Source organism: Mytilus trossulus, chromosome 6 (assembly GCF_036588685.1).
Source record: "Mytilus trossulus isolate FHL-02 chromosome 6, PNRI_Mtr1.1.1.hap1, whole genome shotgun sequence".
NCBI classification, from domain to species: Eukaryota; Metazoa; Mollusca; class Bivalvia; order Mytilida; family Mytilidae; genus Mytilus; species Mytilus trossulus.
Window position 1 is genome coordinate 20327017 of NC_086378.1, and position 24856 is coordinate 20351872.

General features: G+C 31.5%; 2 long non-coding RNA genes across 4 annotated transcripts; one reads left to right on the plus strand and one right to left on the minus strand.

The window, feature by feature from the left end:
- Nucleotides 1–361: 361 nt before the first annotated feature.
- LOC134723250 (uncharacterized) lies at nucleotides 362–2144 on the plus strand. The gene is made up of 2 exons (XR_010108026.1): nucleotides 362–656; nucleotides 2101–2144. It is a non-coding gene; the product is annotated as an uncharacterized LOC134723250 (long non-coding RNA).
- Nucleotides 2145–6097: 3953 nt separating this feature from the next.
- Nucleotides 6098–7980, minus strand: LOC134723251 (uncharacterized). Of its 3 annotated transcripts, XR_010108029.1 has the most exons (4): nucleotides 7675–7980; nucleotides 7516–7603; nucleotides 7058–7179; nucleotides 6098–6532 (listed from the first exon to the last, which is right to left on the minus strand). It is a non-coding gene; the product is annotated as an uncharacterized LOC134723251 (long non-coding RNA). The 3 variants fall into 3 exon arrangements; XR_010108027.1 differs by having other exon boundaries at nucleotides 7516–7971; XR_010108028.1 differs by lacking the exon at nucleotides 7516–7603 and having other exon boundaries at nucleotides 7675–7970.
- Between the last annotated feature and the right edge of the window lie 16876 nt (nucleotides 7981–24856).

The following is a 24856-nucleotide window of genomic DNA, read 5'->3' on the forward strand; positions in this document are numbered from 1 at the left end:
TATATATTTTCTCTGTAACTATGACATGTAGTTTTGTGAGAATAAAGTTCATTCATTCAAGACCGTACTTTCTACCTGTAATGATTTAATTTTAAAAATTCTGACTCGCATGGAAAGTTGTCTCATTGGCACTCATACCACATCTTCGTATATCTATAAACCTGGTAGGTGAGTCTTTCATTTGTATGACAGTCCATTGCCAATTCATGCCAAACCAACTTTGCAGAATTAGAGTTATAATTGCTTATTTGTTCTAGTTCCGAATATAAATGACATAAGGAAGCAGTTCAAACCAATTAATAAAATTACTATAGTGTTGAATGGGTCAGTGTGCCCAAAACTTCAATACAACTTTATCCTTGATGGACATCGTTGTATGCGCAGTTAAAATCATGCCCTTGCAATTTTTGCTAGGCATGTCAATGAAACACGTAAATGTTTTTTGACATTGAACTTTTAAGTGCCGCAAGCTATTATAAAGTGTGGTTAAACTATACGTTATTTTCATAACAAATTTATATTCAATGAGATATCTGGATTTACATCCGATGATTTTGTAAAGACAGGAACCATCAGAATGAGAATACTGTCATGTGGTAGTCTGACATTTGTATCTTTGTTATTAGTCTCAGTATGCTGTTCGCAAAAGTATCCAGGTAAGATCTATTGCGAAATATTCGTTTTTAAAGAAAAGTTTATAAAAAAAAATTCACGTATACTTAAGCGTCTAAGTTTTACTATAAAACACTATTTTAATAATATTATAAATATTTAACAAAATATTGGCTTGTTCTATCTTTTCAAACTTGATTTTACCCAACATCGCAAAAGAAAACTCAATGATTTATTTATTTCGATCAATTCTGGACTCCCTCTGTTCTTTGTTTAACGAACTGTATACTTGGACTTTTATACCACTTTTTATATATAGAACTATGAATTAATTTTCCCTACACCTTTTTTTCAAAAGCACGTGTTGTTGAATCATTAACATTTTAAAAACGAATTTCATTAACACACATAACTGAAAAAATTAACTGATATAAGCCGATTTGCATATGTTTACTAAAAAGTACACCTAACAGCAAAACATTATAATAAATAAGCCACGACTGCAATTTGATGTCCCTGTCATACATAATCACATAGAATCATATTCAAAACAGTGTGGTCCTGGCCATTGATTGACGACCTAAATTATCCCATTGACTGTGACAGATTAGGTGAATGTTTGTCTGTAACGACCATTGCTCACTACTTACTTATTATAGAATTTAAACTGTTGGGTCACCAAAGGTTCTTAACGCCTTTAATAATAAAATAATTCGAAAAATTATTCAGCAATAACCTTTATGTTTTGATTTATATTATTGATATAAATCAACACATCGTATTATTCCGGATTCGTTTTTCGAATTGCTTTATTTAGGTGTTGAGAACCTTTGGTGACCCCACAGATTCAGTGTCTTTAAAAAATACAATGGGGTAATTGAGGTCGTCAATCAATGGCCAGGACCACACTGTTTTGGATATGATTCTATATGTAATACAAATTGCATTTTTTTCTTTTAATGCTTAAATGAATAAATTTGCTTAAAACGTGTGTCGATGGAAAACCATGAAATATTATCTGCAATTTGATGTTGTATCATACTTTGATACCTAAATATATATGAAACATAACTGGAATATCCTAGGAAAGAAAGCGGAGCTTAGCTGTTGTACAAAATGTTCACTTTCAAACTGTTCCTATATGCGATCATTATAATGTGTCAAATATTTAATCACAATTCAAATTCAGAACTTGTCCCAACTGTTCAGGATTCGACTTCTGTGGTCGAATTAAACTGTTTCCTTTGGTACATTTTATTGGCCTTTGAACTTAATTACCAGGAAAATTTTCAAACTGACAATATAATTTTTGTCTAAAGTAACTCTATTTTGATTATAAACAACTGATTTTTTATGAAATTCAAAAGCAGCGAGACTGAGAACATTTTAACAGAGTAAGCGTCACTGTTATTCGTTTTTTTTTTATCAACCTATTATTACATCTATTATAATGATCTCTCAACCGTGCAAACAACCTTCTTATTGTAGGAAGAAACGATCAACATGTCCAACTCGAAAATAAACATACAAATACAGAACCAGACTTTTTTAGGGCTGTCCAATCAACAAACATGTTGTGTTCAATGTGCAGCAAGATTCAGGACACAACAAAACAGAGGTTTTGCACTGGGAAATTTTGTTTACGGAATTCAAAAGCGACAGAACAAACACCAGGAGCTTAACGTCTTCATTAAAGTCCAAATTTGATATGACATATCCTTTTGACTTTGTTAATTTCTACAGTACAAGGTTTAGCAAAGTTATAATATTACGTCAGCATTAAAATTAAAGTTACCTTTGTATAAAAATTACGCGATTTGGTATGATTACCAATGAAACAAGTATAATCTAAAGTTCATAATCAGACTCGGACTTCTCTTGAACTGAATTTTAAATGTTGGTATTTTTATGCGTGTACTTTTCTACATTGACTAGAGGTATAGGGGGATGGTTGAGATCTCATAAACATGTTTAACCCCGCCGCATTTTTGCGCCTGTCCCAAGTTAGGAGCCTCATGCCTTTGTTAGTCTTGTATTATTTTAATTTTAGTTTCTTGTGTACAATTTGGAAATTAGTATGGCGTCCATTATCACTGAACTAGTATTTATTTGTTTAGGGGCCAGCTGAAGGACGCCTCCGGGTGCGGGAATTTCTCGCTACATTGAAGACCTGTTGGTGACCTTCTGCTGTACGTTGTTTTTTCTATGGTCGGGTTGTTGTCTCTTTGACACATTCCCCATTTTTATGATGTCAACCATTATTATAAGAGAGAGAGACGTGGTGTAGTGGTTTGTGTTGTAAATTGATGTAGAAGATGATAGATATATGTGAAATAAAATTTTATCAAGAGAAAATAGTGCATCTGACTTTTTACACAAAGGTTCCTTGTTCAATCCCCGTTCCGGGGAGAACATTTCAGGGACTGAATTTTCGGCTCCCCCTTTACACCATTTGCGAGTTTTGTCTTGAAGAAACGATGATAGTTCGTCGGAAGTGGGCGATAAATGGCTGACCCGTGTTAAGAGAGAGTCATATTATATTGCACGTAAAATTGCAGGCTTATGCCGCTACAAGGCAGCACTCGCACCCGCAAAGTGGAAAGGGGTGAATATAAATTGCAATAACTTGTTTCCCAATTCACTACAAATAAATATGCCTGAAACTATAATAATTATAGATAACCGAGTAATTTATGTTTAATTAATTAAACGAGTCGGCTAAGTCGTAATCATTATAATGACTTGCATGATAAAATGTCCGTCTATCTCTAACATGCCATATTTCCTAAGTTCAAATCCATGCCGATCCACTGTTTTGTATGTGTCCTCGTTCTGAATATCCATGGCATATAATGTTATTCAACCAATTAATCATTCATTCTTACTCCGACAATGAGTGCTAAAGTGTAGTTCAAGAGCTCAATGTGAAACCGGTTCAAAATTACGCTAAAGTGTAGAATCAGTGTAGTTCACGAGCTCAATGTAAAACCGTTTCCAAATTACGCTAAAGTGTAGAATCAGTGTAGTTCACATTTTCATTCTTAATTTTATAGTTCACAAACCGTTCCCAAATTACGCTAAAGTGTAGTTCAAGAGGTCAATGTGAAACTGTTCCCAAATTACGCTAAAGTGTAGAATCAGTGTAGTTCACATTTCCATTATCAATTTTATAGTTCACAAACCGTTCCCAAATTACGCTAAAGTGTAGTTCAAGAGGTCAATGTGAAACCGTTCCCAGATTACGCTAAAGTGTAGAATCAGTGAAGTTCACATTTCCATTCTCAATTTTATGACATCAAACTGTAACATATCGGGAAAAGATGCATTTTTCGACTGATTTTTATCATTCAAACTGATTTAATTGGAAAACGAGTTCATGAACCCCTATTTTTCAAAACAGCAATTTGTTTCATTTTGCAGGGAGATTATATGACCCAAATTTTATAAAACTGTAAATAGAGGATAATTTTTAATTTTGATAAACATGCAGCAAAAAAAATGACGTATTTTCCTCAATTCATGAACATTTGATAAATATGAGTTATTTTGAATAAAAAATGCATAAATTTTTAGGATACTTATAAAATACAGAAATTACTGATTATTTAACAAAAATCTATTTGTGTTTATCTTTCATAACCAAAAAATTATGTCTTTCTTTCGAAAAAGAAATTACGGCCACAAATCTGAATTTTGAGCACATATACCAAATTTCGACCACATTTTACTGAAAAAGTAGCACATGAAGGTATATTTTTTATTACATATTTGATTTAATCAGGTACAAAATATTTTCACGAACTTGTAAATACAGGATCAAAACTGTATCGTATGCCCTTGATTTTTACTGTTTACATCATGTCTGACAACTTTTGCTAGGATGATAAATTATACATAGACTAGAAACAATGAGGTTTAAACTTTTCGTCTGATTCACATGTTTTTGTCACTAAAAATGTAATTGCTTCAAGCTATTTATCCATGTTAAACTATACGCAGTTTTCATAATAATAATTTCATTTCAATCTCATAGTTGTATTTATCTTGAAGTATCTGTTTAACTATAGGAATTATCATAATGATACCATTATCTACTTGTATACTTGTATCTGTATCTTTGTCCCTAGTATATAGCAGTACAAGGCAATCAAAAAAAGGCAGGAACGGTAACTTGGCAAAAAAAAAGGCAGGATGACAATTGTTGTAAAAAAGTCAGGACAAGCTAAGAAAAAAAAGGCAGGACCGAATAGACTGAAAAATAAATGTGCAGGACAGAGATTACAAATTTAAAAAAAAGGCAGGACACAATCTTCTTATATCTCTGTACTGAAAAAAATATATGGATCGGTATCATACAGGTGATATTGAAGATTTTGTTCCTGCCCTCTAAGTTCCATTGACAGTGTAGGTTGAAGACGGCAACATAGCAACAGAATATAACACTTATTAAGGTCTTCATACATACAGGAGCTTTGCGTGAAGTAAAAAAGAAGCTAGCAATACTCGTTAACTTCACGTCAATTAATAGATAGTAGTTTTAAGTCTGCCTCATTTCTTGATGTAGACATCTAGATCTGACAATGAGGATTCGTTGATGACATAACCTAACACCAACCACCATTGAACTCAAAATACTTATTTCAGCCATATAGACGAGTTATAACTTTACGGCAACATGCACACACCTGAATATCACGAGCTCCGAAGCTATATAAAAAAAGAGATGTGGTATGATTGCAAATGATACAACTATCCATCAAAGTTCAAATGAAGAGGATGTAAACAGTTATAGGCAACCATGGCACTGTAAATAAAAGTGTTAAGAATCTGAACACTTTTTGAACACCCTTTGTAACACTTCTGGAACGCGTAACAGTGTTCTAAATATTAACATTGGTGTTCCAGTTTTTAATAGTATGTGTGCATCTTTCGAACGCTATGTGTGTTATTCTTGAACGGATAGTGTGTACTCTTTGAACGCCGAGTGTTTGAATCTGGAACGCGTAACAGTGTTCTAAATATTAACTTTGGTGTTCCAGTTTTTAACATCATGTGTGCATCCTTCGAACGCTATGTGTGTTATTCTTGATCGGATAGTGTGTACTCCTTGAACGCCTAGTGTTTGAATCTGGAACATGACCTTGTGAGCAAAATTGTATGCCGTTACGCGTTCCAAGCCTTGTAACACCTCTGGAACGCTCGGACTGTGTTCCAGAAGTATGTGTTAATATCCAGAACACATAGTGTATACATGTATTAGTGGAACACAATTTTACATGTTCCAGAAAAAATCGTTCTATTCTCTGAAACATTATTGTGGTCTTGTAAAACAAATAATTAAATTGATTAAAAACATCTTTAATTGATTAAAAGAGGCAACATTAAAAAAAAAAAGTACAATACAATGTGAAATATTGAAGCAACTTTAAAATGACAAGTTAGACAAATTAAAAATATATATAACATTTGTAATTTGCAAAAATTAATGTGTCCAAATATTTAACCATAAACAAATTGTTCGTCATATTTAAAATTAGTATGTAACAACAAAGTTTAGTGACTTATGAACACAGTTTAACTCATCGTTTGCAACTTCTCAAGTCAAGCACTGTCCTGAATTACAAAATACTTATGTCAATGACTCGTTTATCACCAATGTTTTCGATGATCCACAGCTTTCATAGCACTCAGATAGTCAATATCAAACATAAAATACCCTGTGTATATGCTGCTACTAGTCGAGTCGGTGTTCATGTAACACTGCTACCTTAGGTACTTTTGAACATGATTTGAGTCGTCTACAACTGATTTTGAGCTGCCATTTTTTAGAACATTCGTCTTTTGAGCTTCCATTTTTTAGAACATTCGTCTCCTTGGGTTATAACTACTCTTTAACCTTGTTATCCATCAACTGTGAGTTCTAAAATATGAAATATAAAGTGTATGAGTAAACAAATTATGGATCATGTCGATATTCCTTAAGAATTAGAATTAAACTTTTATTTCGTTTTTTTAATTCCATTATACTTGTCAGCATTATTAGATAAGATACATTTGTTAAAGAGTGGTATAAATGCGTTTTCAAGTATTTGGGCTCTCTTGTTCTATAGCTTTTTAAAAAAAAATGGTAGGAAGTGTCCAGCAAATGCTCATACAGTAGGTGTTTTAGGCAAAACTTTGTCGTTAGACTTGTCACTAAACTAACTGCTCACATTTCTAGAAACTAACTACCTTTTGCCCCCCCTTTTTTTTAAGATATGTAGTTATTTCACTTATGATCTGTATACGGTAATTCCAATTTAAATTGATGTTATCATATCGAATTTAGCTCAAATAGTTTTCTGATTATAATGTACACCAGTGAATGGTGCACATTTTATTGATAAATCTGCAATAACAAAACTTGTAAGAAGTCAATGGGCACTCCTAAAATTCTTAAACTTACATATGAAAGTACTTTTATGGTGCAGGATAAGTAGTCATCTCTTGAACTGCGAAATTTTCTCTTCATTCTGGGCGAGGAATGCACGAACAATTACCCCTCAGTACTGTAGATGTGTTTGTACCCTATAAAAGTAACATAAGATTACATAACAATACATGTATGAACGGTGGACATTTGCTAAAATGAATTACTAAGATTTAAGTATTTAAGAATGAGAAAGCTATTAATATAACATATATATAAGAAATTTAAAATTAGTGTTGCAGTATGCCTTTTTACAAACTTCTGTCTTGACATTGGAACACATGGTGTTCAGAGAAAACGATTAGCTGGAACGTTTCATGTTCGAGACTAGAACACATTTACAATAGCAACGATATCATTAAACATTTACGTATAAATTTACATTGGTTATTTTTTTTATAGCATGATCATCTAAATATATTCTCTCAACGAACCTCCTACTTTTTAAATCGAATTATGGCATAACAGCACCGTTATGTGTTGACACAAAATGTTCTACTTCCATTTATACTTCAGTGTGTCCTGTGAAAGTAGAAATTTGTTGATTTAATACTAAAAAAAAATGTGTGATAAATATAGATAATTAAACATACCTATTAAATCAAGCTTTGCTGTAATTTTCTTCAGTGAAGCTTCTTCAATCACGATCAAAAACCAAACTTCCGGTACATTAAATACGTCACGCGCTGTTATGTACGCGGGCATGTTTCGAACACATGGCGTTCGGGGGGGAATGGTAAATTTGAACGCATCATGTTCGACGCCAGAACGCTTTTACAATAGCAACGTTTTCATGAGCATTTACACATTTACATTGTAAAAAAATATACCCAAAGAACTTAAGTCCTTTAGAAAGAAGATTTATACTAAAAATCAATCATTTGCACGCTTATATAAATACGCTCTTTCATTTTTTTTTTTTTTACCAAACTATACATTTATCGTCAAATTATAGTGCGAATCACCCTTATTCATCGTCTGTTTGACTCTGAAGCGATGAAATATTTTTTCACTCCCCATTACAATATTAGAACATTTCTAGTGTTCAATTTAGAACACTTGTCTTGAACATGTGCGTTCAAAGACTGAACACAATGTGTTATATTCTTTAACGCTGGCGTTCAATGTGGAACACGAATGTTAATAACTGAACATATTGTGTTTAAAAATGGAACGCGTCTAGACGCGTCAGGCGTCCGCAATATTTGCAGTGCATACAGCCTTCAACAATGAAAGGAGAAAAACTTAAACTCAAGTTCATGCATAGTCGGATATAAAATGTGCCCGACATGAAAAATATGAAACAAGTCAATTGAGAAAACTAACGGACTAAAATCCCGAACAACAAAATAATTAAAAAGTACAGATCTGAGAGCTCTCAGAGCCTGTGACAGCTAGTTCAAAGCCAAAAACATCAAAAAGAAGAAATCATATATATATATATACCCGACATGAAAAATATGAAACAAGTCAATTGAGAAAAAACTAACGCACTAATACCCCGAACAACAAAATAGTCCAAACGTACAGATCTGAGAGTGCTCAGAGCCTGTGACAGCTATAGTTCAAAGCCAATAACAACAAAAAGGAGAAATCATATTTATATATATATATCATTGATGGCGATCCGATGGATACATCTGTTGTAGGGTTGTCACTGACTCAGACGTACTTATGAATATAATTATTTTCTGTGACTGTATCTTACATTAATTTGAAGGATCCTTTACTATAGATAATTTAGCTGATCTGTAACAATAACATCTTCATGCCTTATATATCATGTACTGTAGTACGCCGCTAGATTAAAACTGACGTGGAAAGGTAACATATGGCCACCGAAAGCTCTTTTTTTGAGAGCCCAGGTGGTCGTGTGGTCTAGCGGGACGGCTGCAGTGCAGGCGATTTGGTGTCACGATATCACAGTAGCATGGGTTCGAATCCCGGCGAGGGAAGAACCAAAAATTTGCGAAAGCAAATTTACAGATCTAACATTGTTGGGTTGATGTTTAGACGAGTTGTATATACATTATGTACACAGCCATGTATCACCATCATTGATGGCGATCCGATGGATACATCTGTTGTAGGGTTGTCACTGACTCAGACGTACTTATGAATATAATTATTTTCTGTGACTGTATCTTACATTAATTTGAAGGATCCTTTACTATAGATAATTTAGCTGATCTGTAACAATAACATCTTCATGCCTTATATATCATGTACTGTAGTACGCCGCTAGATTAAAACTGACGTGGAAAGGTAACATATGGCCACCGAAAGCTCTTTTTTTGAGAGCCCAGGTGGTCGTGTGGTCTAGCGGGACGGCTGCAGTGCAGGCGATTTGGTGTCACGATATCACAGTAGCATGGGTTCGAATCCCGGCGAGGGAAGAACCAAAAATTTGCGAAAGCAAATTTACAGATCTAACATTGTTGGGTTGATGTTTAGACGAGTTGTATATACATTATGTACACAGCCATGTATCACCATCATTGATGGCGATCCGATGGATACATCTGTTGTAGGGTTGTCACTGACTCAGACGTACTTATGTATATATATATATATATATATACGAGTCTAAATATATATGGGTGCAATCAACAGTTTTTTTCTATGACGTCACATTTTTAGGGACCATGCATAAGTGACCCTTAGTGGTGGACTGATTAATAAAGATACTTGTATAAAACTTGATATCACTGGAATCAGAATGTTCTCTAGTTTATAATGAAATAAAAATAATGTGTACTTTTAATATATTAAAAACATTCCATCCAATGAACATGGGGGAAAAAAGCTCTAATTTTGACAGAAAAAACTTGAAACCAGGTCATGTGCACAGACATGAAGACATGATCCATGCACATTTTTCATAATCAAAACTGTATGAAATTTGTAGGTTTTTACCTGGCCTTTCAAAAAAATCTTGTTTCAGGGTACGGTTTCCTGCTCCGAAAAGAGCTACAGTGGCTGCAAATAAGTTTTCAATTTTCACTGCCAAAAAAACAGGATGTTTACAAAGTTGTCTCCCCTCAAAGCATGTAAAGTTAATTTAATTTTTAAAAATATTTTTATCATTCAACCTGTTTTAATTGAAAGCTAATTAACTATTTTTTACAATCAAACACAAAAAACATGATACTTTTGCACCAATTGAGTTAATAAACAGGGGTTTCCCTCCATGGTTATTTTTAGTCGGGGAATAACCCCTAGTTTTTTATACGAAACTGTTTATAGCACCCTTAAGGCAAAACTTTATATTCAATATATTAAAATTTCTTAGCTTTTCTGAATCTGTACACTATACCGATTAAAATGATGTCTTACTTTAAGGATTGTGACCACGAATAGTGATAATACAGCTCTTTTCTCATGTCGTGTAGTACTGACATATTGGCCAGTGGCAAACAGTTAAACCAGCTAATTCCAAACATTTCCTGTATCTCATTTTCATCAGTTTTACAAAGAAAATAATTCATAAAATAGGGTTTCTTTTGAATAAATAGAATAAAAACTATGAAATAAGCATGACTAAAGTTACTTGAAATATATTTTGTCCCTAGTATTATGTGAACTAAGTTATAGCTGAGTTGAGAAAAATATGGAAAAAGTGTTTTTCTTAGGAATGGCACATGTACCTTTAAGACTATAAAAAGGACAAATATATAATATAATGAATTAAGATTTATGTCACACTGATCAGTAGTAAAGGTCAAAGTAGAAAATATCTACACTTTAAATGTGCAACCTATGGTTTCAAATATATGAGAGATTAAATAAAATATCATGACGTCGCAAAAAGATGCAAAAAACATCAATATTGGCGCAGAGTCTGGTTTTCTTATTTCTGGTTGCTATGTACAAATCTGTAATATTTGCATTAAATATACCAAACTGATGCTTTTAAATTAAAGTATACATGCCGTACAATATTTTTCAGAATTATTTTACTCCATTCGCATGCACTTTTCTATGCTAAAACATCACTATAATGTATGTTTGTCCCTTTAAGGGTGCAATCAACAGTTTTTTTCTATGACGTCACATTTTTCCTCAAAGCATGTAAAGTTAATTTAATTTTTAAAAATATTTTTATCATTCAACCTGTTTTAATTGAAAGCTAATTAACTATTTTTTACAATCAAACACAAAAAACATGATACTTTTGCACCAATTGAGTTAATAAACAGGGGTTTCCCTCCATGGTTATTTTTAGTCGGGGAATAACCCCTAGTTTTTTATACGAAACTGTTTATAGCACCCTTAAGGCAAAACTTTATATTCAATATATTAAAATTTCTTAGCTTTTCTGAATCTGTACACTATACCGATTAAAATGATGTCTTACTTTAAGGATTGTGACCACGAATAGTGATAATACAGCTCTTTTCTCATGTCGTGTAGTACTGACATATTGGCCAGTGGCAAACAGTTAAACCAGCTAATTCCAAACATTTCCTGTATCTCATTTTCATCAGTTTTACAAAGAAAATAATTCATAAAATAGGGTTTCTTTTGAATAAATAGAATAAAAACTATGAAATAAGCATGACTAAAGTTACTTGAAATATATTTTGTCCCTAGTATTATGTGAACTAAGTTATAGCTGAGTTGAGAAAAATATGGAAAAAGTGTTTTTCTTAGGAATGGCACATGTACCTTTAAGACTATAAAAAGGACAAATATATAATATAATGAATTAAGATTTATGTCACACTGATCAGTAGTAAAGGTCAAAGTAGAAAATATCTACACTTTAAATGTGCAACCTATGGTTTCAAATATATGAGAGATTAAATAAAATATCATGACGTCGCAAAAAGATGCAAAAAACATCAATATTGGCGCAGAGTCTGGTTTTCTTATTTCTGGTTGCTATGTACAAATCTGTAATATTTGCATTAAATATACCAAACTGATGCTTTTAAATTAAAGTATACATGCCGTACAATATTTTTCAGAATTATTTTACTCCATTCGCATGCACTTTTCTATGCTAAAACATCACTATAATGTATGTTTGTCCCTTTAAGGGTGCAATCAACAGTTTTTTTCTATGACGTCACATTTTTAGGGACCATGCATAAGTGACCCTTAGTGGTGGACTGATTAATAAAGATACTTGTATAAAACTTGATATCACTGGAATCAGAATGTTCTCTAGTTTATAATGAAATAAAAATAATGTGTACTTTTAATATATTAAAAACATTCCATCCAATGAACATGGGGGAAAAAAGCTCTAATTTTGACAGAAAAAACTTGAAACCAGGTCATGTGCACAGACATGAAGACATGATCCATGCACATTTTTCATAATCAAAACTGTATGAAATTTGTAGGTTTTTACCTGGCCTTTCAAAAAAATCTTGTTTCAGGGTACGGTTTCCTGCTCCGAAAAGAGCTACAGTGGCTGCAAATAAGTTTTCAATTTTCACTGCCAAAAAAACAGGATGTTTACAAAGTTGTCTCCCCTCAAAGCATGTAAAGTTAATTTAATTTTTAAAAATATTTTTATCATTCAACCTGTTTTAATTGAAAGCTAATTAACTATTTTTTACAATCAAACACAAAAAACATGATACTTTTGCACCAATTGAGTTAATAAACAGGGGTTTCCCTCCATGGTTATTTTTAGTCGGGGAATAACCCCTAGTTTTTTATACGAAACTGTTTATAGCACCCTTAAGGCAAAACTTTATATTCAATATATTAAAATTTCTTAGCTTTTCTGAATCTGTACACTATACCGATTAAAATGATGTCTTACTTTAAGGATTGTGACCACGAATAGTGATAATACAGCTCTTTTCTCATGTCGTGTAGTACTGACATATTGGCCAGTGGCAAACAGTTAAACCAGCTAATTCCAAACATTTCCTGTATCTCATTTTCATCAGTTTTACAAAGAAAATAATTCATAAAATAGGGTTTCTTTTGAATAAATAGAATAAAAACTATGAAATAAGCATGACTAAAGTTACTTGAAATATATTTTGTCCCTAGTATTATGTGAACTAAGTTATAGCTGAGTTGAGAAAAATATGGAAAAAGTGTTTTTCTTAGGAATGGCACATGTACCTTTAAGACTATAAAAAGGACAAATATATAATATAATGAATTAAGATTTATGTCACACTGATCAGTAGTAAAGGTCAAAGTAGAAAATATCTACACTTTAAATGTGCAACCTATGGTTTCAAATATATGAGAGATTAAATAAAATATCATGACGTCGCAAAAAGATGCAAAAAACATCAATATTGGCGCAGAGTCTGGTTTTCTTATTTCTGGTTGCTATGTACAAATCTGTAATATTTGCATTAAATATACCAAACTGATGCTTTTAAATTAAAGTATACATGCCGTACAATATTTTTCAGAATTATTTTACTCCATTCGCATGCACTTTTCTATGCTAAAACATCACTATAATGTATGTTTGTCCCTTTAAGGGTGCAATCAACAGTTTTTTTCTATGACGTCACATTTTTAGGGACCATGCATAAGTGACCCTTAGTGGTGGACTGATTAATAAAGATACTTGTATAAAACTTGATATCACTGGAATCAGAATGTTCTCTAGTTTATAATGAAATAAAAATAATGTGTACTTTTAATATATTAAAAACATTCCATCCAATGAACATGGGGGAAAAAAGCTCTAATTTTGACAGAAAAAACTTGAAACCAGGTCATGTGCACAGACATGAAGACATGATCCATGCACATTTTTCATAATCAAAACTGTATGAAATTTGTAGGTTTTTACCTGGCCTTTCAAAAAAATCTTGTTTCAGGGTACGGTTTCCTGCTCCGAAAAGAGCTACAGTGGCTGCAAATAAGTTTTCAATTTTCACTGCCAAAAAAACAGGATGTTTACAAAGTTGTCTCCCCTCAAAGCATGTAAAGTTAATTTAATTTTTAAAAATATTTTTATCATTCAACCTGTTTTAATTGAAAGCTAATTAACTATTTTTTACAATCAAACACAAAAAACATGATACTTTTGCACCAATTGAGTTAATAAACAGGGGTTTCCCTCCATGGTTATTTTTAGTCGGGGAATAACCCCTAGTTTTTTATACGAAACTGTTTATAGCACCCTTAAGGCAAAACTTTATATTCAATATATTAAAATTTCTTAGCTTTTCTGAATCTGTACACTATACCGATTAAAATGATGTCTTACTTTAAGGATTGTGACCACGAATAGTGATAATACAGCTCTTTTCTCATGTCGTGTAGTACTGACATATTGGCCAGTGGCAAACAGTTAAACCAGCTAATTCCAAACATTTCCTGTATCTCATTTTCATCAGTTTTACAAAGAAAATAATTCATAAAATAGGGTTTCTTTTGAATAAATAGAATAAAAACTATGAAATAAGCATGACTAAAGTTACTTGAAATATATTTTGTCCCTAGTATTATGTGAACTAAGTTATAGCTGAGTTGAGAAAAATATGGAAAAAGTGTTTTTCTTAGGAATGGCACATGTACCTTTAAGACTATAAAAAGGACAAATATATAATATAATGAATTAAGATTTATGTCACACTGATCAGTAGTAAAGGTCAAAGTAGAAAATATCTACACTTTAAATGTGCAACCTATGGTTTCAAATATATGAGAGATTAAATAAAATATCATGACGTCGCAAAAAGATGCAAAAAACATCAATATTGGCGCAGAGTCTGGTTTTCTTATTTCTGGTTGCTATGTACAAATCTGTAATATTTGCATTAAATATACCAAACTGATGCTTTTAAATTAAAGTATACATGCCGTACAATATTTTTCAGAATTATTTTACTCCATTCGCATGCACTTTTCTATGCTAAAACATCACTATAATGTATGTTTGTCCCTTTAAGGGTGCAATCAACAGTTTTTTTCTATGACGTCACATTTTTAGGGACCATGCATAAGTGACCCTTAGTGGTGGACTGATTAATAAAGATACTTGTATAAAACTTGATATCACTGGAATCAGAATGTTCTCTAGTTTATAATGAAATAAAAATAATGTGTACTTTTAATATATTAAAAACATTCCATCCAATGAACATGGGGGAAAAAAGCTCTAATTTTGACAGAAAAAACTTGAAACCAGGTCATGTGCACAGACATGAAGACATGATCCATGCACATTTTTCATAATCAAAACTGTATGAAATTTGTAGGTTTTTACCTGGCCTTTCAAAAAAATCTTGTTTCAGGGTACGGTTTCCTGCTCCGAAAAGAGCTACAGTGGCTGCAAATAAGTTTTCAATTTTCACTGCCAAAAAAACAGGATGTTTACAAAGTTGTCTCCCCTCAAAGCATGTAAAGTTAATTTAATTTTTAAAAATATTTTTATCATTCAACCTGTTTTAATTGAAAGCTAATTAACTATTTTTTACAATCAAACACAAAAAACATGATACTTTTGCACCAATTGAGTTAATAAACAGGGGTTTCCCTCCATGGTTATTTTTAGTCGGGGAATAACCCCTAGTTTTTTATACGAAACTGTTTATAGCACCCTTAAGGCAAAACTTTATATTCAATATATTAAAATTTCTTAGCTTTTCTGAATCTGTACACTATACCGATTAAAATGATGTCTTACTTTAAGGATTGTGACCACGAATAGTGATAATACAGCTCTTTTCTCATGTCGTGTAGTACTGACATATTGGCCAGTGGCAAACAGTTAAACCAGCTAATTCCAAACATTTCCTGTATCTCATTTTCATCAGTTTTACAAAGAAAATAATTCATAAAATAGGGTTTCTTTTGAATAAATAGAATAAAAACTATGAAATAAGCATGACTAAAGTTACTTGAAATATATTTTGTCCCTAGTATTATGTGAACTAAGTTATAGCTGAGTTGAGAAAAATATGGAAAAAGTGTTTTTCTTAGGAATGGCACATGTACCTTTAAGACTATAAAAAGGACAAATATATAATATAATGAATTAAGATTTATGTCACACTGATCAGTAGTAAAGGTCAAAGTAGAAAATATCTACACTTTAAATGTGCAACCTATGGTTTCAAATATATGAGAGATTAAATAAAATATCATGACGTCGCAAAAAGATGCAAAAAACATCAATATTGGCGCAGAGTCTGGTTTTCTTATTTCTGGTTGCTATGTACAAATCTGTAATATTTGCATTAAATATACCAAACTGATGCTTTTAAATTAAAGTATACATGCCGTACAATATTTTTCAGAATTATTTTACTCCATTCGCATGCACTTTTCTATGCTAAAACATCACTATAATGTATGTTTGTCCCTTTAAGGGTGCAATCAACAGTTTTTTTCTATGACGTCACATTTTTAGGGACCATGCATAAGTGACCCTTAGTGGTGGACTGATTAATAAAGATACTTGTATAAAACTTGATATCACTGGAATCAGAATGTTCTCTAGTTTATAATGAAATAAAAATAATGTGTACTTTTAATATATTAAAAACATTCCATCCAATGAACATGGGGGAAAAAAGCTCTAATTTTGACAGAAAAAACTTGAAACCAGGTCATGTGCACAGACATGAAGACATGATCCATGCACATTTTTCATAATCAAAACTGTATGAAATTTGTAGGTTTTTACCTGGCCTTTCAAAAAAATCTTGTTTCAGGGTACGGTTTCCTGCTCCGAAAAGAGCTACAGTGGCTGCAAATAAGTTTTCAATTTTCACTGCCAAAAAAACAGGATGTTTACAAAGTTGTCTCCCCTCAAAGCATGTAAAGTTAATTTAATTTTTAAAAATATTTTTATCATTCAACCTGTTTTAATTGAAAGCTAATTAACTATTTTTTACAATCAAACACAAAAAACATGATACTTTTGCACCAATTGAGTTAATAAACAGGGGTTTCCCTCCATGGTTATTTTTAGTCGGGGAATAACCCCTAGTTTTTTATACGAAACTGTTTATAGCACCCTTAAGGCAAAACTTTATATTCAATATATTAAAATTTCTTAGCTTTTCTGAATCTGTACACTATACCGATTAAAATGATGTCTTACTTTAAGGATTGTGACCACGAATAGTGATAATACAGCTCTTTTCTCATGTCGTGTAGTACTGACATATTGGCCAGTGGCAAACAGTTAAACCAGCTAATTCCAAACATTTCCTGTATCTCATTTTCATCAGTTTTACAAAGAAAATAATTCATAAAATAGGGTTTCTTTTGAATAAATAGAATAAAAACTATGAAATAAGCATGACTAAAGTTACTTGAAATATATTTTGTCCCTAGTATTATGTGAACTAAGTTATAGCTGAGTTGAGAAAAATATGGAAAAAGTGTTTTTCTTAGGAATGGCACATGTACCTTTAAGACTATAAAAAGGACAAATATATAATATAATGAATTAAGATTTATGTCACACTGATCAGTAGTAAAGGTCAAAGTAGAAAATATCTACACTTTAAATGTGCAACCTATGGTTTCAAATATATGAGAGATTAAATAAAATATCATGACGTCGCAAAAAGATGCAAAAAACATCAATATTGGCGCAGAGTCTGGTTTTCTTATTTCTGGTTGCTATGTACAAATCTGTAATATTTGCATTAAATATACCAAACTGATGCTTTTAAATTAAAGTATACATGCCGTACAATATTTTTCAGAATTATTTTACTCCATTCGCATGCACTTTTCTATGCTAAAACATCACTATAATGTATGTTTGTCCCTTTAAGGGTGCAATCAACAGTTTTTTTCTATGACGTCACATTTTTAGGGACCATGCATAAGTGACCCTTAGTGGTGGACTGATTAATAAAGATACTTGTATAAAACTTGATATCACTGGAATCAGAATGTTCTCTAGTTTATAATGAAATAAAAATAATGTGTACTTTTAATATATTAAAAACATTCCATCCAATGAACATGGGGGAAAAAAGCTCTAATTTTGACAGAAAAAACTTGAAACCAGGTCATGTGCACAGACATGAAGACATGATCCATGCACATTTTTCATAATCAAAACTGTATGAAATTTGTAGGTTTTTACCTGGCCTTTCAAAAAAATCTTGTTTCAGGGTACGGTTTCCTGCTCCGAAAAGAGCTACAGTGGCTGCAAATAAGTTTTCAATTTTCACTGCCAAAAAAACAGGATGTTTACAAAGTTGTCTCCCCTCAAAGCATGTAAAGTTAATTTAATTTTTAAAAATATTTTTATCATTCAACCTGTTTTAATTGAAAGCTAATTAACTATTTTTTACAATCAAACACAAAAAACATGATACTTTTGCACCAATTGAGTTAATAAACAGGGGTTTCCCTCCATGGTTATTTTTAGTCGGGGAATAACCCCTAGTTTTTTATACGAAACTGTTTATAGCACCCTTAAGGCAAAACTTTATATTCAATATATTAAAATTTCTTAGCTTTTCTGAATCTGTACACTATACCGATTAAAATGATGTCTTACTTTAAGGATTGTGACCACGAATAGTGATAATACAGCTCTTTTCTCATGTCGTGTAGTACTGACATATTGGCCAGTGGCAAACAGTTAAACCAGCTAATTCCAAACATTTCCTGTATCTCATTTTCATCAGTTTTACAAAGAAAATAATTCATAAAATAGGGTTTCTTTTGAATAAATAGAATAAAAACTATGAAATAAGCATGACTAAAGTTACTTGAAATATATTTTGTCCCTAGTATTATGTGAACTAAGTTATAGCTGAGTTGAGAAAAATATGGAAAAAGTGTTTTTCTTAGGAATGGCACATGTACCTTTAAGACTATAAAAAGGACAAATATATAATATAATGAATTAAGATTTATGTCACACTGATCAGTAGTAAAGGTCAAAGTAGAAAATATCTACACTTTAAATGTGCAACCTATGGTTTCAAATATATGAGAGATTAAATAAAATATCATGACGTCGCAAAAAGATGCAAAAAACATCAATATTGGCGCAGAGTCTGGTTTTCTTATTTCTGGTTGCTATGTACAAATCTGTAATATTTGCATTAAATATACCAAACTGATGCTTTTAAATTAAAGTATACATGCCGTACAATATTTTTCAGAATTATTTTACTCCATTCGCATGCACTTTTCTATGCTAAAACATCACTATAATGTATGTTTGTCCCTTTAAGGGTGCAATCAACAGTTTTTTTCTATGACGTCACATTTTTAGGGACCATGCATAAGTGACCCTTAGTGGTGGACTGATTAATAAAGATACTTGTATAAAACTTGATATCACTGGAATCAGAATGTTCTCTAGTTTATAATGAAATAAAAATAATGTGTACTTTTAATATATTAAAAACATTCCATCCAATGAACATGGGGGAAAAAAGCTCTAATTTTGACAGAAAAAACTTGAAACCAGGTCATGTGCACAGACATGAAGACATGATCCATGCACATTTTTCATAATCAAAACTGTATGAAATTTGTAGGTTTTTACCTGGCCTTTCAAAAAAATCTTGTTTCAGGGTACGGTTTCCTGCTCCGAAAAGAGCTACAGTGGCTGCAAATAAGTTTTCAATTTTCACTGCCAAAAAAACAGGATGTTTACAAAGTTGTCTCCCCTCAAAGCATGTAAAGTTAATTTAATTTTTAAAAATATTTTTATCATTCAACCTGTTTTAATTGAAAGCTAATTAACTATTTTTTACAATCAAACACAAAAAACATGATACTTTTGCACCAATTGAGTTAATAAACAGGGGTTTCCCTCCATGGTTATTTTTAGTCGGGGAATAACCCCTAGTTTTTTATACGAAACTGTTTATAGCACCCTTAAGGCAAAACTTTATATTCAATATATTAAAATTTCTTAGCTTTTCTGAATCTGTACACTATACCGATTAAAATGATGTCTTACTTTAAGGATTGTGACCACGAATAGTGATAATACAGCTCTTTTCTCATGTCGTGTAGTACTGACATATTGGCCAGTGGCAAACAGTTAAACCAGCTAATTCCAAACATTTCCTGTATCTCATTTTCATCAGTTTTACAAAGAAAATAATTCATAAAATAGGGTTTCTTTTGAATAAATAGAATAAAAACTATGAAATAAGCATGACTAAAGTTACTTGAAATATATTTTGTCCCTAGTATTATGTGAACTAAGTTATAGCTGAGTTGAGAAAAATATGGAAAAAGTGTTTTTCTTAGGAATGGCACATGTACCTTTAAGACTATAAAAAGGACAAATATATAATATAATGAATTAAGATTTATGTCACACTGATCAGTAGTAAAGGTCAAAGTAGAAAATATCTACACTTTAAATGTGCAACCTATGGTTTCAAATATATGAGAGATTAAATAAAATATCATGACGTCGCAAAAAGATGCAAAAAACATCAATATTGGCGCAGAGTCTGGTTTTCTTATTTCTGGTTGCTATGTACAAATCTGTAATATTTGCATTAAATATACCAAACTGATGCTTTTAAATTAAAGTATACATGCCGTACAATATTTTTCAGAATTATTTTACTCCATTCGCATGCACTTTTCTATGCTAAAACATCACTATAATGTATGTTTGTCCCTTTAAGGGTGCAATCAACAGTTTTTTTCTATGACGTCACATTTTTAGGGACCATGCATAAGTGACCCTTAGTGGTGGACTGATTAATAAAGATACTTGTATAAAACTTGATATCACTGGAATCAGAATGTTCTCTAGTTTATAATGAAATAAAAATAATGTGTACTTTTAATATATTAAAAACATTCCATCCAATGAACATGGGGGAAAAAAGCTCTAATTTTGACAGAAAAAACTTGAAACCAGGTCATGTGCACAGACATGAAGACATGATCCATGCACATTTTTCATAATCAAAACTGTATGAAATTTGTAGGTTTTTACCTGGCCTTTCAAAAAAATCTTGTTTCAGGGTACGGTTTCCTGCTCCGAAAAGAGCTACAGTGGCTGCAAATAAGTTTTCAATTTTCACTGCCAAAAAAACAGGATGTTTACAAAGTTGTCTCCCCTCAAAGCATGTAAAGTTAATTTAATTTTTAAAAATATTTTTATCATTCAACCTGTTTTAATTGAAAGCTAATTAACTATTTTTTACAATCAAACACAAAAAACATGATACTTTTGCACCAATTGAGTTAATAAACAGGGGTTTCCCTCCATGGTTATTTTTAGTCGGGGAATAACCCCTAGTTTTTTATACGAAACTGTTTATAGCACCCTTAAGGCAAAACTTTATATTCAATATATTAAAATTTCTTAGCTTTTCTGAATCTGTACACTATACCGATTAAAATGATGTCTTACTTTAAGGATTGTGACCACGAATAGTGATAATACAGCTCTTTTCTCATGTCGTGTAGTACTGACATATTGGCCAGTGGCAAACAGTTAAACCAGCTAATTCCAAACATTTCCTGTATCTCATTTTCATCAGTTTTACAAAGAAAATAATTCATAAAATAGGGTTTCTTTTGAATAAATAGAATAAAAACTATGAAATAAGCATGACTAAAGTTACTTGAAATATATTTTGTCCCTAGTATTATGTGAACTAAGTTATAGCTGAGTTGAGAAAAATATGGAAAAAGTGTTTTTCTTAGGAATGGCACATGTACCTTTAAGACTATAAAAAGGACAAATATATAATATAATGAATTAAGATTTATGTCACACTGATCAGTAGTAAAGGTCAAAGTAGAAAATATCTACACTTTAAATGTGCAACCTATGGTTTCAAATATATGAGAGATTAAATAAAATATCATGACGTCGCAAAAAGATGCAAAAAACATCAATATTGGCGCAGAGTCTGGTTTTCTTATTTCTGGTTGCTATGTACAAATCTGTAATATTTGCATTAAATATACCAAACTGATGCTTTTAAATTAAAGTATACATGCCGTACAATATTTTTCAGAATTATTTTACTCCATTCGCATGCACTTTTCTATGCTAAAACATCACTATAATGTATGTTTGTCCCTTTAAGGCAAAACTTTATATTCAATATATTAAAATTTCTTAGCTTTTCTGAATCTGTACACTATACCGATTAAAATGATGTCTTACTTTAAGGATTGTGACCACGAATAGTGATAATACAGCTCTTTTCTCATGTCGTGTAGTACTGACATATTGGCCAGTGGCAAACAGTTAAACCAGCTAATTCCAAACATTTCCTGTATCTCATTTTCATCAGTTTTACAAAGAAAATAATTCATAAAATAGGGTTTCTTTTGAATAAATAGAATAAAAACTATGAAATAAGCATGACTAAAGTTACTTGAAATATATTTTGTCCCTAGTATTATGTGAACTAAGTTATAGCTGAGTTGAGAAAAATATGGAAAAAGTGTTTTTCTTAGGAATGGCACATGTACCTTTAAGACTATAAAAAGGACAAATATATAATATAATGAATTAAGATTTATGTCACACTGATCAGTAGTAAAGGTCAAAGTAGAAAATATCTACACTTTAAATGTGCAACCTATGGTTTCAAATATATGAGAGATTAAATAAAATATCATGACGTCGCAAAAAGATGCAAAAAACATCAATATTGGCGCAGAGTCTGGTTTTCTTATTTCTGGTTGCTATGTACAAATCTGTAATATTTGCATTAAATATACCAAACTGATGCTTTTAAATTAAAGTATACATGCCGTACAATATTTTTCAGAATTATTTTACTCCATTCGCATGCACTTTTCTATGCTAAAACATCACTATAATGTATGTTTGTCCCTTTAAGGCAAAACTTTATATTCAATATATTAAAATTTCTTAGCTTTTCTGAATCTGTACACTATACCGATTAAAATGATGTCTTACTTTAAGGATTGTGACCACGAATAGTGATAATACAGCTCTTTTCTCATGTCGTGTAGTACTGACATATTGGCCAGTGGCAAACAGTTAAACCAGCTAATTCCAAACATTTCCTGTATCTCATTTTCATCAGTTTTACAAAGAAAATAATTCATAAAATAGGGTTTCTTTTGAATAAATAGAATAAAAACTATGAAATAAGCATGACTAAAGTTACTTGAAATATATTTTGTCCCTAGTATTATGTGAACTAAGTTATAGCTGAGTTGAGAAAAATATGGAAAAAGTGTTTTTCTTAGGAATGGCACATGTACCTTTAAGACTATAAAAAGGACAAATATATAATATAATGAATTAAGATTTATGTCACACTGATCAGTAGTAAAGGTCAAAGTAGAAAATATCTACACTTTAAATGTGCAACCTATGGTTTCAAATATATGAGAGATTAAATAAAATATCATGACGTCGCAAAAAGATGCAAAAAACATCAATATTGGCGCAGAGTCTGGTTTTCTTATTTCTGGTTGCTATGTACAAATCTGTAATATTTGCATTAAATATACCAAACTGATGCTTTTAAATTAAAGTATACATGCCGTACAATATTTTTCAGAATTATTTTACTCCATTCGCATGCACTTTTCTATGCTAAAACATCACTATAATGTATGTTTGTCCCTTTAAGGGTGCAATCAACAGTTTTTTTCTATGACGTCACATTTTTAGGGACCATGCATAAGTGACCCTTAGTGGTGGACTGATTAATAAAGATACTTGTATAAAACTTGATATCACTGGAATCAGAATGTTCTCTAGTTTATAATGAAATAAAAATAATGTGTACTTTTAATATATTAAAAACATTCCATCCAATGAACATGGGGGAAAAAAGCTCTAATTTTGACAGAAAAAACTTGAAACCAGGTCATGTGCACAGACATGAAGACATGATCCATGCACATTTTTCATAATCAAAACTGTATGAAATTTGTAGGTTTTTACCTGGCCTTTCAAAAAAATCTTGTTTCAGGGTACGGTTTCCTGCTCCGAAAAGAGCTACAGTGGCTGCAAATAAGTTTTCAATTTTCACTGCCAAAAAAACAGGATGTTTACAAAGTTGTCTCCCCTCAAAGCATGTAAAGTTAATTTAATTTTTAAAAATATTTTTATCATTCAACCTGTTTTAATTGAAAGCTAATTAACTATTTTTTACAATCAAACACAAAAAACATGATACTTTTGCACCAATTGAGTTAATAAACAGGGGTTTCCCTCCATGGTTATTTTTAGTCGGGGAATAACCCCTAGTTTTTTATACGAAACTGTTTATAGCACCCTTAAGGCAAAACTTTATATTCAATATATTAAAATTTCTTAGCTTTTCTGAATCTGTACACTATACCGATTAAAATGATGTCTTACTTTAAGGATTGTGACCACGAATAGTGATAATACAGCTCTTTTCTCATGTCGTGTAGTACTGACATATTGGCCAGTGGCAAACAGTTAAACCAGCTAATTCCAAACATTTCCTGTATCTCATTTTCATCAGTTTTACAAAGAAAATAATTCATAAAATAGGGTTTCTTTTGAATAAATAGAATAAAAACTATGAAATAAGCATGACTAAAGTTACTTGAAATATATTTTGTCCCTAGTATTATGTGAACTAAGTTATAGCTGAGTTGAGAAAAATATGGAAAAAGTGTTTTTCTTAGGAATGGCACATGTACCTTTAAGACTATAAAAAGGACAAATATATAATATAATGAATTAAGATTTATGTCACACTGATCAGTAGTAAAGGTCAAAGTAGAAAATATCTACACTTTAAATGTGCAACCTATGGTTTCAAATATATGAGAGATTAAATAAAATATCATGACGTCGCAAAAAGATGCAAAAAACATCAATATTGGCGCAGAGTCTGGTTT